This window comes from Vombatus ursinus, unplaced genomic scaffold (assembly GCF_900497805.2).
Source record: "Vombatus ursinus unplaced genomic scaffold, bare-nosed wombat genome assembly UNPS02014942.1, whole genome shotgun sequence".
Classification (NCBI taxonomy): domain Eukaryota; kingdom Metazoa; phylum Chordata; class Mammalia; order Diprotodontia; family Vombatidae; genus Vombatus; species Vombatus ursinus.
The window spans coordinates 8,312,043-8,328,102 of record NW_020954720.1 but is presented as its reverse complement, the minus strand read 5'-3'; positions in this window follow the sequence as shown (position 1 = coordinate 8,328,102).

Below are 16,060 nucleotides of genomic sequence, written 5' to 3'. Positions count from 1 at the left end.
ACACACACACACACACACACACACACACACACACACACACACACGTACACACACACAGAGAAAACTAGCTCCAGGTGCTCCCACCCCCACTCCCACATATGTGTGTATGTGTGTGTGTGTCTCTCTCTGTATGTGTATGTATATATTCATATACATAAATACACACACATATATAAAACTGAGGTGCTTTTTCAAAGGTTTCAGGGTAGCAACAGAGTTAGAATTCATGCCTTTGGCCCTTCTTGGAAAAGTGATGGCATCTCAGTTTCACTATCTGTAAAATGAGTCAGTGTATAAGACAGACAGACATAATATACTTATTTTCGCATTTTTTGCACATTTTGATTTTTTTTTTGAATATTTGATTGAGAATATAAGCTTTTTTAGGGCAGGTACTTTTCATTTTTCTTGGAACTCAGTGCCAGAGAAATATTGATGTTTATTTGGTTGATCCATCTTATTGTCTATGTAAATGGTCACATTAAGGGCCAGAGCTAGAAGCAAATCCATTGAAATGTTGATGAGTGAGTGTCATTAGCATATATTTACTGACCTAATACTTGGGCAAGTGCACCATGAATACTAAACTGTTATACTTTTCACCCCAAGATCTACCTAAGTAAAAAATTGCAAATTGTAAGCAGGATCTGGCTTTCAGAATCCTCAACACGATTTTGAAGGTTGAACTACCACCATTTACTCGTAACTAAGGAAGAAGCAAAAGAAAACAGTAGAATAAATAGTGTACTCTTTCAAAAGCCTATGATTTTTTCCCTCTTCAGTGTTTTGCTAAAATTTAACTTAGTATTTGAATCATTAGAACTATCACATAGAATTTAAGTTTAATTTTTGCTGAATGGGAAACATCCTAAAGACAAAAGAGAATTCAAAGTTTTTCAAATCTCCTGACCAAATGATGTCTACATAGAAAACTTTTGTGTTTAGTGAAAAGCACTAATTAATGATAAGGGATTTTCTTTCAAGTCAATTCAATGAATACTTGTTGTGGAGAGGGAGTATAGTGTAGTGGATCAAGCAGTGAATCTGAAGCCAGAGGCCCTGGCATGAATTCCAGCTATTGCTGCCCTGAGACCTTGGAGAAGCCACTTTAGTTCATGGCCCCTCAGTTTCACTACCTATAAAGTGAGTGAGTAGGGTTAGATGAACATGAAGGTACTTTCCAGCTTCAGAGTCTTAAGAACTGATAACTAATTAAACTGGAAACCCAAGCAAGGATTTTTTTTTTTTACTTGGAGCAAAAACAATGGAGCTGGGAGTGCAGAGGACAGTCCAATTGTGGGGTCAGTCAATCTGAGAGAGGGAGCACCATGGTGAAGGAGCCTTTGTTGTGAGGTACCTCCGAGGATGTTCAGTGCAGGCCAATGGAGAACTGTCACAGACATGCCTGCTCTTCTCCTTCCCCCCTCCCACATCAATGTCTCAGTTGCCTCCTTATAGCACTAAATAAATTCATCACATTATACTAGGTTCTGTATGGTTGGGCAGATGGAAGGAGTTGTGGCAGAAAAGAAGCAAAAACTTAAAATCTTATGAAAAACTCGAAATAGATACGTGTGACATTTTTACCACAGCATCCAGTGGTGATCAATAAATATTGCAGTACCCAAGTTACTTTCTGGCAGTAAACAAAGCACTCGGGGAGGTGCAGGTAAATCATTTTTTTACTAGCCATAAAGGGTAAATGTGCCTGCCCAAGAATTATTTTACTACTATATCTGCAATGGACAAAGATAACCGGGATGATGATGATAATGATAATAGCTAACATTTATCTACTGCTTACTATGTGTCAGCCAATGTGCTAATTGCTTTAATAATATCTAACACTTATAATAGTTCTTATAATGTGCCAAGCACTATGCTAAGCATTTTGTAATTTTCTCATTTTATCCTCATAATAATCTTTGGAGATAGGAACTATTATTATACCCATTTTATAGATGAGGAAACTGAGGCAAATAGAGGCCAAGTGATTTGTCCATGGTCACATAGTTACTAATTGTCTGAGGTTGGATTCAAACTCAGGTCTTATTGACTCTAGGTCAGGCCTTTCTACTGCACCGCCTTGCTGCTCTAGAAGATAAAAGTTGGTTGAAGAAACTGCCTGGAAAAGCAAAGACTTAAGGAAAATGTGATTGCTCACTTCTAGTATTTAAAGGGTTGTCATGTGACAGGGAGGTAGAATTGTTCTGCTTGGGTCTAGAGGCCAGATTCAGAAGGAAGGAGTCAGAGTTACAAAGAAACAAAATTTAGATCTAGAAGACAAGTGATATATTGAATAATAAGAACAAATCATAGAAACAATAATTATGTGAAAGAGAATGATGAGACAAAAATATTAAAATTTCTGGCATGTAGCCAAGGTAATCCACAAGGGAAAAATTCTATCTTTGAAAATATTCAGAAAAAGAGAAAAAGAGAAGAGTGATAAAATGAGAATGTATTTTAAAAACTAGAAAATAAATGAATAAACCCCAAATTATAAACAAAGAAATCTTGAAAATGAGAGGAGAAAGAGATAAAATGGGAAAAAAGTCTTTCAGAATTATAAACAAAATTAACAGCTTGTTCTTTGAAAAGATTAACAAAATCAATAAAGCTTTAGCAAACCTGATTAAAAAAGAGAACAAAATGAAATGACCAAAATAAAAATGAATGAGGTGAAATCACAGTAGAAAAGAAATAAAAACAATTATTACAACGTCCTCTATAGTCATCTGCTAGCAAAACAGTAAATTGAAAAGAATTGCCAGATTACCTGCAAAAATATAGACTACCCAACCAGAACATGAAATAAAGATACTAATCAATTACCTAAAATGAAACTATGAAAGTCATAAAAGTACTAGCAAGGAATTTGTGAGGATCAAATGAGATCATATATGTATTTTTCAAACCTTAAGTACAACATAAATGTTAGCTATTATAATACTTCCCAAAACTCTACCCCAAACCCAACAACCAAAAATCCTGTTCCCAACAGATTTACAGATGAACTTTATCAAATATTTTAAAAAAGCACTTAATATGAAATATGTAATAACCTACTTTGGAATTATCATTTAATACTGTATAATGTCTTTTGGTCATTATAGAGGGAATTGGGTTTACAGATGAGAAAGAGCTATGCAATATTATTTTGTTTTTAAAGATATTTTCAATGATAATTCATTATGATATTTTTTTAATTATAGATAATATTTGTAAAAAATGCTTAGTACTGTGACTGGCATATAATCGGTGCTATATAAATGCTTATTCCCTTCTCCTTTGTTGCTCACATAAGAATTTGATTGAGACTTAGTCTTGCCACACATTGCTTAGGGTATATGTCACTATTTCAAAAATGTAAAACAAAATGAAACAAAACAAGCACTATTGCAACCAATTTGGAAAGACTTCATGTCCTTAATTAATAGGTGGTACATCTGAATTAGGTTTATAATCAAACCATAGCAAGCCACATTCTGCAGGAATCAAGTTGCATATTTCCAAAACATGCTGATTTGGAAGTTCACAATTTTTTCTCATTTATTAAGGTAAAACAGAAGAGAAGCTCCACAGAAATGCTCAACTCTTATGTTTTGTTTCTGCATTGCAGAAGGTTACATTAGAATGTTGAAACCTACTGCATTTTTGAGTCCATCATAAGAACGTTATGCATTATTACTCAAAGATGGCCATTCTCTCTAAGAGTAACACGGTGGTACCAAGTTGTTGTCAGTTAGTTGAAGCTCATTTAACAGATCGTGGAAGGTGACACCTCCTCTATACCTTTTGCTTCTGTCCCCTTCTCTGCCCTAACATAGATGCCAAACTAGTTTAGGTCCTCATCACTTCTGGGTTAATTATTGTAGTAATCTTGTAGCAGTCTTCACCACATCCAGTCTCTTATCTCTAATCCCCATGCCATTTGACTACAAAATTGATATTCCTTTTTTTTTTCTTGGTTTGTTTTTGTTTTTAGGCAATTGGGGTTAAGTGACTTGCCCAGGGTCACACAGTTAGTACGTGTCAAGAGTTTGGTCTAAGGCCGGAATTGAACTCAGGTGCTCCTGACTCTAGGGCTGGTGCTCTATTCACTGCTGCCCCCAAAATCAATATTCCTAAGGCTGCAAATTGTCACCTCTCAGCTCCAGGTGCTCAAGTGGTTCCCTATTGCCTTTAGGATATAAAGGCATATAGGATATAGGCATATTTAGGATATAGCTCTTTTATTTGGCATTTGAAGCCCTTCACAATTTGACTCCAGTTCACTCATTCAAGCTTATTGTATGTCATTCTCCCTCATACACTCTATATTCCATCAAACTGGTCAACTTGCTGCTTGTTATGTTTCACATACTGTTTTCTCTTACTTTTCCTTTTCATGGGCTGTCTCCATGCTACTCTTTATTTCTGCTCTACCTGGTTTCAAAGATGACTCTCCCAGATTAAGCTTATCACCTCTAATATCATTACTTGCTAGCTCAAATTATCCAGGCACTCCCCTCCCTCAGCCTCCAGTCCCTTCTGACAAAAAGTCTTCCAAAATTATAAATATAATTAACAGCTTATTCTTTGAAAAGATTAACAAAATCAATAAAGTTTCTGAGCCAGACCTTGCCTGTGGGCTGAAGGGTTGAATACTAAACTCCTTCCAATGCCTTCCTTTATAGAGGGCAAAAAAATGGACTTTTCTGCTCACTCTGAAAAAGAAATCTGATTATCCCCTGACCTCTCCCCTTTCCTACTTCCTTTTGTGTGTTGTTTCCCCCTCCCGCAATAGATTGTAAGCAAAGATTATCTTTCTTTTTATTAACTGTATTTGCAGCATGTAGCACAATGCCTGGTACTTAATAGACACTTAATAAATGTTTTTTGGATTGAACTGGACTAGAATCCATTTCCTCCACAGACACCCCCCCCCCTTTTGAAATCTCTGGTCTATTTCAATTGCCATCTCCTATAAGAGGTTTTTCCATTTCTACAATTGCTATTATCCCCTCACTCTACTCCCACCCCCTTATACAAACTACTTAGTATCTATTTTGAACATTTCCTTATTTAATTATCAGGGAACATGTATTTTCCCAATAGAATGTAAGGTCTTTAAGGACAGGGACTGTTTCATTTTAGATTTATATCCCTAGTACTTAGTATATTGCCTGGCACATAATAGCTATTTAATAAATGCTGTTGATTAATCACACTTAGGCATGAAAACATATCTGCACTCATAAGACTCTCAGTGTTGCAAATTGTCTTGGACACTGTGAAACTAAAACCCACCTTGATGTCCCAGCATCAGAAACTTTTGACTGACTCAGGCCAGTTCTCTTTCTTTGCTGGTCCCTTGAATGTTAGGATCCTTTGATATCAAATGAAGGTTCCTGAGCCAGACCTTGCCTTGTGCCTTTGGTCTCTCTACTTAGTAACCGATGTGTATGGTCACTGACTCAGTTAATCAACCAACAAGTATTTATTAAACATCTACTATGTCCCAGGTTCTCATAGGCATTGGGTGATACAAGTACAAGTATATTCAAGAGGAGGAGACAAGTAAAATAAAAATATGTACGTCACAAATATAAAGTGAATAAATGCAAATACATGCAAAGCTGTAAAATACACAGCAGTTAGAGAGGGAAGGCACTAATAGATGGGGGTGATCAGGAAATGATGCTTGAGTTAAAGGAAGAGGAATTCTGATACAGAGTTAAGGAGAGACTGCATTCTAAACTTGGGAAATGGACAGCATAAAGACATGGAAAGAGAAGATGGAGTGCCATGTGTGAGGAAGAGTGTGGGAGGGGGAATGATATCTAGTTAGGCTGGAATTAAGGTTGGAGACAGCTTGTATAAGACATTAAAAGTTAAATAGAAGCTTGTATTTTATCCTAGAGGCCATAGGAAGCCTTTGGAGTTGTTTGTATAGTTGGGGCTACCCAGTTAGATCTGCACTTAAAGAAAATTATTTCAGCAACAATGAATATGATGGACTGGGGTAGTGAGAGATCTAACACAGGGAAACCAAATGGGAGGATGTTTCAGTAATCTCTAGGTGAAAGGTGATGAGGGCCTGAACTAAGGTGGCATATATGTGAAATGGTCAGATGCAAGAGTTGTTGTGAAGACAGATGTGGAAAGATTTGACAATTCACTGGATATATGGGATGAGAGAGAGTGAAGAGTTAAAGATAATGCCAAAATTATGATTCTGAAACACTGGAAGGATGTTGGGCCTTCAAAAGAAGTATGGAAGTTTAGAATAGGGGAGGAGTTTGAAGGAAAGATAAATAATTTGGTTTTAAACATTCTGACTTTAAGATATTTTGGGGCATCCAGTTTGACATTGGATGTCTGATAGATAACTGAAACCCAGAGGAGAAATTCATTGTTCAGTCATTTTCAGTTGTGTCTGGCTCTTCATGACCCCATTTTGGGTTTCTTGGCAAAGACACTGGAGTGGTTTGCCATTTCCTTCTCTAGCTCAATTCAAAGATGAAGAAACTGAGCCATACAGGGCTAAGGGACTTGCCCAGGGTCCCACAGATAGATAGTAAGTGTCTGAGGCCAGATTTTAACTCAGGTCTTCTTGACTCCAGGTCCAGTGCTCTATGCACTATGCCACCTAGGAGACTCTGCTCCTCTAGGCTTTTTTGTTCATTTACCAAGCCCAAGCAACATCTGCTGAATATTCAAGACCTTGTATGTTTTTATTTTCCATATTGTTTAAGTTCCCTCATCACTAGTTTAAACTTTTCTGCTCTCTATTGATGTTTTCTTTTCTTTTTTTTTCTTTTCCCTGAGCTTTTGTTATATGAGATGAGTGCTAGCCTGGGAGTCGGAAGACCTGATCTTGAATCTTCAGTTTTCCCACTTACCAGATGGCAGATAAAGCCTTCCACAATCTGATTCTTATCTACCCTTTCACACTTGTTTTACATTACTTTCCCTTATACATTCTGTATTCTAGTCAAACTAGCCTACTACCAGCAATGGAATTGACATGCCAGCTCTTATCTCTTTGAATCGGACATGTTCTCTACCATGCTTGGACTGTATGCCTTCATCATAGGATGGTAGGCTCATACGTCAGAGTTGGAAGAGAACTCAGAAGCCACTTAGTCTAATCTCCTTATGTGACAGATGAGGACACTGAGGCCCACGAAAGTAACCCCTCCCTCTTAGACTCTCTCATTTCTTGTAAGGCTCAGATTTCTCTCAGAAGAAATCTTTCCTTATCTTTGCCTCTGCTGTACCTGCTGCTACACAGATACTAGTAATATTTCCCACCTGAAATTACTTTATATTAAAATATTTATGTACATGTTGTATCCCTTCAGTAAAATGTATACTCTTTGAGGGTAGGGACTTTTATTTTTGTTTTCATAATCCCAGTAACTAATATGGTGTATGCATATTGTTGTTGTTCAGTCATTTTTCAGTTGCATCCGACTCTTCACAAACCCATTTGGAGTTTTCTTGGCAGAGGTACTGGAGTGGTTTGCTATTTCCTTCTCTAGTTCATTTTACAGATGAGGAAACTGAGGCAAACAGGGTTAAGTGACTTGCTCATGGTCACATAGCTAGTAAGTGTCTGAGGCTGGATCTGAACAGTTTTGTCCACTGCATCACCTAGCTGCCTCTTGCATATTGTAGGTGCTAAATAATGTGAAATAGAAGGAGGAATGTACCCTTAGTTGTTAGAGGATTTGAGTTTACATTCTTTGTTTTACTCCCTACTTGTTTGACTTCGGGCATGTGACTTTGGGTCTGCCTCTCAGGACCATTGTGTGGGAAATGCTTTGCATATCTTAACAAAATATATAAATGTTAAGATATTTTTATAATATTTTATCTAGTGACTATTGCAATGTTAGTTCTAAATACTGAGAAATGTAAATCTGTACTAAAACATACAATATATCCATTTTAAAATCATATCATTTGGTTGCCAAATAATGATTACTATTTTTCTTAATGATCTCCATCTACTAAAGCCCAGAGGTATTTGATCTGTCTGCTTGGGTACTGAGTGTACCCACAGCAATGAAATGAAAAATCCTCAAAGTATTAAGGCATAGAATGTCCTCCACCAAATAAAAGCAACAGATAACCTATTTGTTGCTAGCAAAAAAAGGTTCTAGACACCATAAAAGCCAACCTAGAGACAATTAATTATTTATCTCAGTATTTCTCATGATGTAGCAGCGGTAAGATAGATATTCTCTGAAGTGATGGAACCAAAATTTAGAACACTGACATGATTTGTTTAGAATTTTACATAGTTTGTCACCCAGGATCATGTGCTGGAATTTATTATTCCAACTGTTCCATACAGTCAATATAAACAATCTGATACGTTGTCTACATTCTTTCCATGGTTCTGTTTCTAAACTATTAGTGATATATGTAGATTGGAATGAAGCTACAGTCTTGAATTGGGGTGATGATGCAGGGTAGCCTTATTGAAGAGAGACAACATTAAGTACAACTGTTCTTTTTAGAGGCAAAACCACAGAATTTCAGAGTTGGAAAGAACTTTAATAGATACCCGGTCCAATCCCTACCTGAATGAGAATCTCTTGGGATTTTCCCAGTCAATACCTTGAGAAGTCTAGAGAAGAGGATACCTCCTGTCATACTTCATTCAGTTCAATCATTTTGGATGATTCTAATTGTCAAGAGTCTGCAGGAATCTGCTTTTGTAACTTTCATTTGTTGCTTATGTTTCTGCCCTCTGAGGCCAAATAGAACAATTCTAACATCTCTTTTACGTAACTGCCTGGCAGATTCTTGGAAACAATGATCACGTCTTCTCTAAGTCTTCTTTAATTGGTCTGTACATGTTTTTTCAGTTCTTTGAGGCCAAAGGATAAAACTCTAGGCTGAGAATTTGAGAGTTGTAGACCCAAATAGGACACTGTCATTCTTTAAGGAAAAAAAAAAAACTTTCCTCTACATTAGGGTTCCCCAGGCACTATAAAATGGTGGGGTTGGGCTAGTAGTAGTAATTCCAATCTCGATTTCCTGTGATTTTAGTTAGTAGGATCTGAACTGAGAATGAAACAAAAGATGTGAAAATGTTGAGAAAGGTAAGGTAGAAAGAAAAAATGGGGCACACAAAAGAGAAAATATCAAAACATTAACACATTGTCTTGATTAATGTAGAATTTTCTTTTGTTTTGGCTTAATATGAGAAATATGATGATTTTTGGGGAATGGTGGCTTCTTTAAAAAAAGAATGTTTTTATTCTATTTTTTCTCAATTACATTGAGAAACATTGTAAAAACAATTTTTAACATTTTAAAAATAATTTTTGAGTTCCAAATTCCCTCCTTCCATTCTTTCCCACCTCCTCCTTGAGAAGGCAAGCGCTTTGATATAGATTATACATGTGGAGTCATACAAGATATTACCATATTAGCCATATTGCAAAAGAGAACAAAGACCAAAAAAAAAAACAAAACAAGACAAAACAAAAACCCCAAACTCAACAACAACAAAACAAAACTCCAAGGGGAGAAAAAGAAAACAACAAAAATAAAGAAATTATAAAAAGTATACTTTGACCTGTATTCAGACTTCTTCAGTTGTTTCTCTGGAGGTAGATGTCATTTTTCTTTATGTGTCCTTCAGTATTGTCTTAGATCATTTTATTGCGGAAAATAGCTAAGTCATTCACAGATGATCATTGAACAGTAGTGCTGTTACTGTGTACAAAGATCTGCTCTTTCTGCTTACTTCATTTTGCATCAGTTCATATAAGTCTTTGTAATGGTGGCTTTTTGATGGAATGTTTTTACTCCTAAGGACCTTAGTGCCATGTCTTGTGCAGCTACTTGGAGATAGCTCTGAGAGGGTTCACTTGCAGAATAGAAACATTAATAAGGTAGATGGTCTGGGAAACATTGAGGAAAACTTTAATATACTGGCAACTTAATAAGTACTAGTTAATTAGAGGAGGCAGGTCTTCAGTTTCCTAATCTGCAAAGTGAGAGGTTTGGATTCAAGAGTCTCTATATGCTCTTATGCTAAGTCATTCATGTGCCCACATCAATTTCTTCGTCTTTAAGATGATGATAAAAGCAATTGTAGGAAACTAGGTAGCCCAGTGGATAAAATACCAGACCTCGAGTCAAGAAGATCAGAGTTCAAATTCGGCTTCAGATACTTCCTAGCTGTGAGACCCTGGGCAAGTCACTTAACTCTGTTTGCCTCAGTTTCCTCATCTGTAAAATGAACTGGAGGAAGAAATGACAAACCACTCTAGTATCTCTGCCAATAAAATCCCCAATGGGGTCACAGAGAGTCAGACATGACTGAAAAAAAACTAAACAACAACCACTAAAATAATTAATAAGTGTATTATTTTTATCACAGGGTTCTTGCAAAAGTATTCCTAAAATTAGGCAGTTTCCTCCTTTATTTACTTGAACTACCACCCCATCCCTTTTAAGAGCTATAACCTTCATTTTCCTGTTTTCCTATTTTGTACTTTACTCCTAGTGCATGAACCAACTTCCTTCTTTGCCTGTGGAATTTCTACCTGCCCTTTAAATATCAACTCAAGCATCTCTGGTGAAATTTTCCCTGATGTCTATGGTTGGTAATGACCTTTCTCCTACTACTTCACTTTATTTTGTAACTGTCTAATGTGTTCATTGTGAAGTATTTTATTAGAGTTATCTATACGTGCATATAATCTACCTTTTGGGCTATGATCTTCTTGGAGGTAAGAAATAAGTTTTATCTGAATTTTGCATCCCCTCACTACCTAGCGCAGTCATTGCTACATGAACACAGCAGGCACTTAACAAATGTCTTCTGAATGTCGAATATTGAAATTTGTGAAGACAAATAATAATTCCACACTATTTGTAGTTTTAAAAGGACAAAATAGAACATTTTAGCCATATTCAGAAACATAAATATTTTGACTGTTGTTCAAAGAAAGAATTTGAGAGACAACATGGATTATGTATGTCCTCTTCTCTCTCTATATTTGATCCCTTGATATACCCTTCTAATTTCATGGCTTCAGTTACGACTTAGATAAAGATACCCAGTGCTAAATAGTTATCCCTGATTTCTCCCTCCCTCAACCTGAGTCTGGATCTCAGTCTTACAGATATTGAATGTCTCATTGCCACAGCCAGGAAAACATAGCTAGTGTTGTTAGTGAGGGCTTTGTTATCTTCCCTGAAAAACATTCCTCCCTAGCCACTCTCCTAATCTCCACAAGATATGTCATTTTCTACCTTCTCTCCAGCAAATCTGGTGTGTTACACAGTTCTATTTATATGCCTTTCTAGATGTTTGTCTGCATCGATATTGCTCCTAGAGGGCAGCCGCCATGTCTATTTTACTTCTTTGAAGGCAGCCAGCACATCTGTGGGTGTTTAATAGCACAATATTTACTCACACTCCACCTCCTTTCCCCTCCTCCTCAACATACTTTCGAGAAAATCAATTAAAAAGTGTTTTTCCTCCTTAAAAACTTATCATGCCTCCTTAAAAAAATAGCAATAATTCAAAACAGCAGCCACAGTTGCCAGCAGGGACTCTCTCTGGCCTTTAAGAACATTACACAGTTTCATTGCTGGTTCTTCCATGAAGTAATTCTTATGAAGAAAAGGTTTTGTCCATGCAAAGGGTTAAATAAAATAAGAAGTTGTCATTGCTTGGGTGGATTAGAGGTAAAGCAAGATAGCTAGGTAGATAGAGAATTTGGTGAGCATCTGCTGTGTGTCAGACACTGTGCCAAGTGTTGGGGATAAGTAAGGAAGATTATCCACCTCCAAGGACCTTACGTTCTAATGGAGGAAAATGGCATAGAAAGGGGAGTTTATCCCTGATTTATTTCTATTCACTTGCTGCTTTTTTTATTCCCTTCTTTCTTATAGGTACTTGTTTGAGGTTCTAATGCAGGCAGTACTGTAGGAAGATAATAGAGCTGTAGTAGCTGCCAAGCTGTAGGAGACCAAGGGCTTAAGCTCCAAATCTAAAACTTGAAAGGAAAGTTATCAATATCTTTAGTTACTTTGAAAATAATTTTTCATTAATTGCCTTTCCTTTCACCCCCTCTTGTTACCTCTCTTTCAAACATCCTGAAACAGGCACATCTTGATGCCTTCCCATTTGTTCATTCTATTATACGTAATTCCTTGTTGAAGTGCTTTTGTAGTTTAAGCTGAAGGTGAGAGAAGACTATTGATCAATCAGGCACTGTGCTAAGCACTTGGGATACAAAAAGAGGCAAAAGACAGTGCCTGCCTTCAAGGAATTTACAATCTAATGGACTAACAACTGGTGTCTGTATAATTTTTTCTCTATCCTTTCAGAATCTTTTTTTATTTAGAGTGAACAAGAGATGAATGAAAAAAATGCAAATTACAATAACAAATATGATATATGAAGCTGAGGGAATTGAGGACAGGCAATGTGGCACAGTGAAAAGATGGCTATATTTAGAGTCATAGGACTTTGGTATGAATCACAGCTCTCCCTTCAACTATTGCTGTCACCTTCACTTCTCTGGGCTTAAATTTTCTTACCTGCAAAGTGAAAGTGTTGGGATTAGATGAGTTCTGAGATCTTTTCCAGCTCTAAATATTTACTGCTAAAATAATAATAGCTTACCTTTATAATGATTACTTATGATACCATTTTTTTTTATGTATAGGAAAGGATTAACTGTTGCAAAAATTTCATGCCTCTCTGTAAGAGGAACTAATAAAAATGTAGGCTGACCAAATAGAATTTGGTCTGACAAGTCAGGGAAGTGGAGATGTTATGTCTACCCAACCTAAAAAAGAGTTTCAATTTCTCACAAATTTAGTTTCGTCTTTTGTTGAAAAAGGTCTAACCAATTTTCATGGACCTTAGACAGAATCAAAGATCAGTATGGGTTGAAGTTAATCAGTAACTCAAAATGCCTTTTTTTATGTGTTTGGAAGAAAGAAAGAGAGACAGATTGCTGTGAAAGCAGAAGATGTCATTTCTGCAACAATACTTATATCTCTACCAATTCTAAACGTCAGTTTTCTTCTTCCCAAGTTTATTTTACCTGTCTGCTTGCATGACAGTCAGGACTACCCATGTCTGAAGAACATTATTTCTCTCTTATACTTTTTTCTGTACAGCATTTTGTCATACTTTGTGTAAAGGATTTGGAAAAATATCAAACTGTATAACATTGCAGAAAAAATTCAAGACATGACTGGAAAAAAAGCTTCACAAAAATGGAATGTGATGAAAATAAAACCTCCCAGAAAGGCAAATCAGTAACAAATTCCTAAGTATTGAATGCATTCCCAAGGATTGAATGCATTACATAAAAAAATGATTGTTTATGTAATGGTGATGTTTAAAATAATATTTGCATCTTAACTTTCCATAAGATATTGTAAAACCATAGAATTTTAGAGCTGGAAGGGGTGTTGGATATTATTTGGAGGAATTATTTGGAATGAATAGAGGGCTTGATTTGGAGTTGGTAGACAAGTTCAAATCCCACCTCAGATATTTAATTAGTTATATGATAATGGGCAAATTACTTAACCTTTCTTTGCATCAGTTTTCTTATCTGTAAAGTGAGGAGTTTGAATTCAATGTTCTTTAAGCTTCCTTCTAGCTCCAAATCTATGATATTAGGTTCCTATGATGTCACTTTTATGCCCATATTAATTTCCTCACTTAAGATGAAGAAAATAATAACCATTATCTACCTCAAGGGTTGTTGTGAGAAAAGGACTTTTTAATACTTAAAGGAATATATAAATATGCATGAATATGATTAGTATTACAACCCTTCATCTTATACATGAGGAAACTGAGGCTGAGAAAAATTGAATTATTTGACCATGTTTTCATAGTTAGTATAGCTAGAATTAGATCCAACATCTCCTGACTCCTTGTTCACTATTTTTTCCATGCCAACATATCTATTTTTCAACACTCATGTTTTCATTGTTTTTTATAAAGCTTCTATTTAGAATTTTCTAGAATAAGGTTATGTCTAGAATATTCAGAACAATGATTTGACTATTTTAATGGACTTATTTAAATGAGTAAAAAATGGAAAAAAGGAAGAAATCAAATACTGGCACGAAGAATGAATAAAATAAGCACCATTTAATCATCACTATGAAATAGTAAGCTCCTACATACTGCACATGGAGCCAGAGTATAAAACCTATGGTCCTTGACTTTTGGGAATGTACACCTTCCAATCAAGAGCAATTACGAAGACAATCTATTTTTAAAAAATCCATTCCTATTCTGTGCTCTGAATTACACAAATACTTTCTTCTGATAGTTTTTTCGGTCTGACATCCAGCAATAACAGGGATACATGTGCAGCAGCTTTACCAATAACAACTACCACTACCTCCAAAGCCCTACCCTACCCCAATTTGTTCATTAAACCAAGGTATGAATAGAAAGTGAAAGGTATTATGGCATAACTAGACCTGGGTTCAAGTCCCATCTCTAACTCACAATGGCCATATGACAATATGGCTACTCTTGATGTCTTAGGCAGTTCTCTAAGATTATAGGCTGCACATAAGGTAATAACCTGAATTGGTACGGGGAGTTCCCTCAACTGAAAGGAAAGGAAGTTACAGATTAGTCATTATCCCAACGAATGTATTGTAAAACTGCATGGCCATTGCCATTAAAATGCTTATTTGGAGCAAATTATTCTTTTTTTTAGTTTAACTTAATTTAAAAAATTTTTGCTGTTCTATTCTTTTTTAAATTTATTTTTAGTTTTCAACATTCACTTCCACAAGATTTTGAGTTCCAAATTTTCTCCCCATCTTGCCCTTCTCCCACCCCAAGATGGCATGCATTCTGACTACCCCTTCCCCTAATCTGCCCTCCCTTCTATCTCTTCCCCCCTTCTCTTATCCACTTCCCCTTCTATTTTCCTGTATGGCAGGATAGATTTCTATACCCCATTTCCTGTATGCAAATTATTCTTAATAAGTTGCCTGTAGAGTAAAATTCTATTCAAGTCCATCTGTATTTTGTGGACTTATAGTAGTTTTGAATATCTTTGGTTCACTACATCAATCTATGTTCTTACCCCTAAGCAATAACTCTTTGTTTCACTGATTCCCATGGAGGGTATAGGGCTATTTGTGAAGGTGAGGAAGGATGGGGAGAGATATGTATGTGCAATATTGCCTTTGTGTACTTTATTTCCTAATAGGCCATGTGGGTGTTGGAGGGGCAAGAGTAGGCAAGGAGCCCTTGAACTCAACCTCAACCCCAAATTATTTGCTCCATACATTGTACCTCAATAAGACTCACTATGGCTTGGAGGTGACTCTGGGTTATTGGGGGTATGGCAATGAAGTGCAAGGTCTGGAAGGATCTGTCATGCTAAAAAGGCTACAAGTAAGGTTCTGGCAAAAGACTATGTCTGCTTTTTGAGGACTAATCCATGGCGAAGCTTCTTAACACAAGCTTCCATTTAGCGATGAAGGCTTTGGCCATGGCAATCCATGAAACAAATAAAATTACAAAATAGCTCTAAGTCTCAGGACTCTGGAAAAGTGCTAAAAATGACAAAAAAAATTAGACTATTTATAACATTGGTTGGCAAACCACAGATCACAGACCAGATTGGCTCACTGACGGATTTTGTGTAATCTGCCAGCTAAGAATGACTTTTACATTTTAAAATATAGTTTTATTATAATATTCTTTTTTCTTTTTTTTTTTTTTAGTGAGGCAATCAGGATTAAGTGACTTGCCCAGAGTCACATAGCTAGTGAGTGTTATGTCTCTGAGACTGGATTTGAACTCAGGTCCTCCTGATTCCAGAGCTGGTGCTCTATCCACTGCACCACCTAGTTGCCCCTGGTTTTATTATATTGAAAAATGTAAAAACCACTCAGCTCATTGAGGTATATAGTTTGCCAACCTCTAATCTATAATATTTAACTTACCTGTTGGTACTCTAAATCGTTAATGGATGGACATGCTACTTAGGAACTGAATTCTATAAGTCTTGACATTATCACCCTACATGCGCGTTAC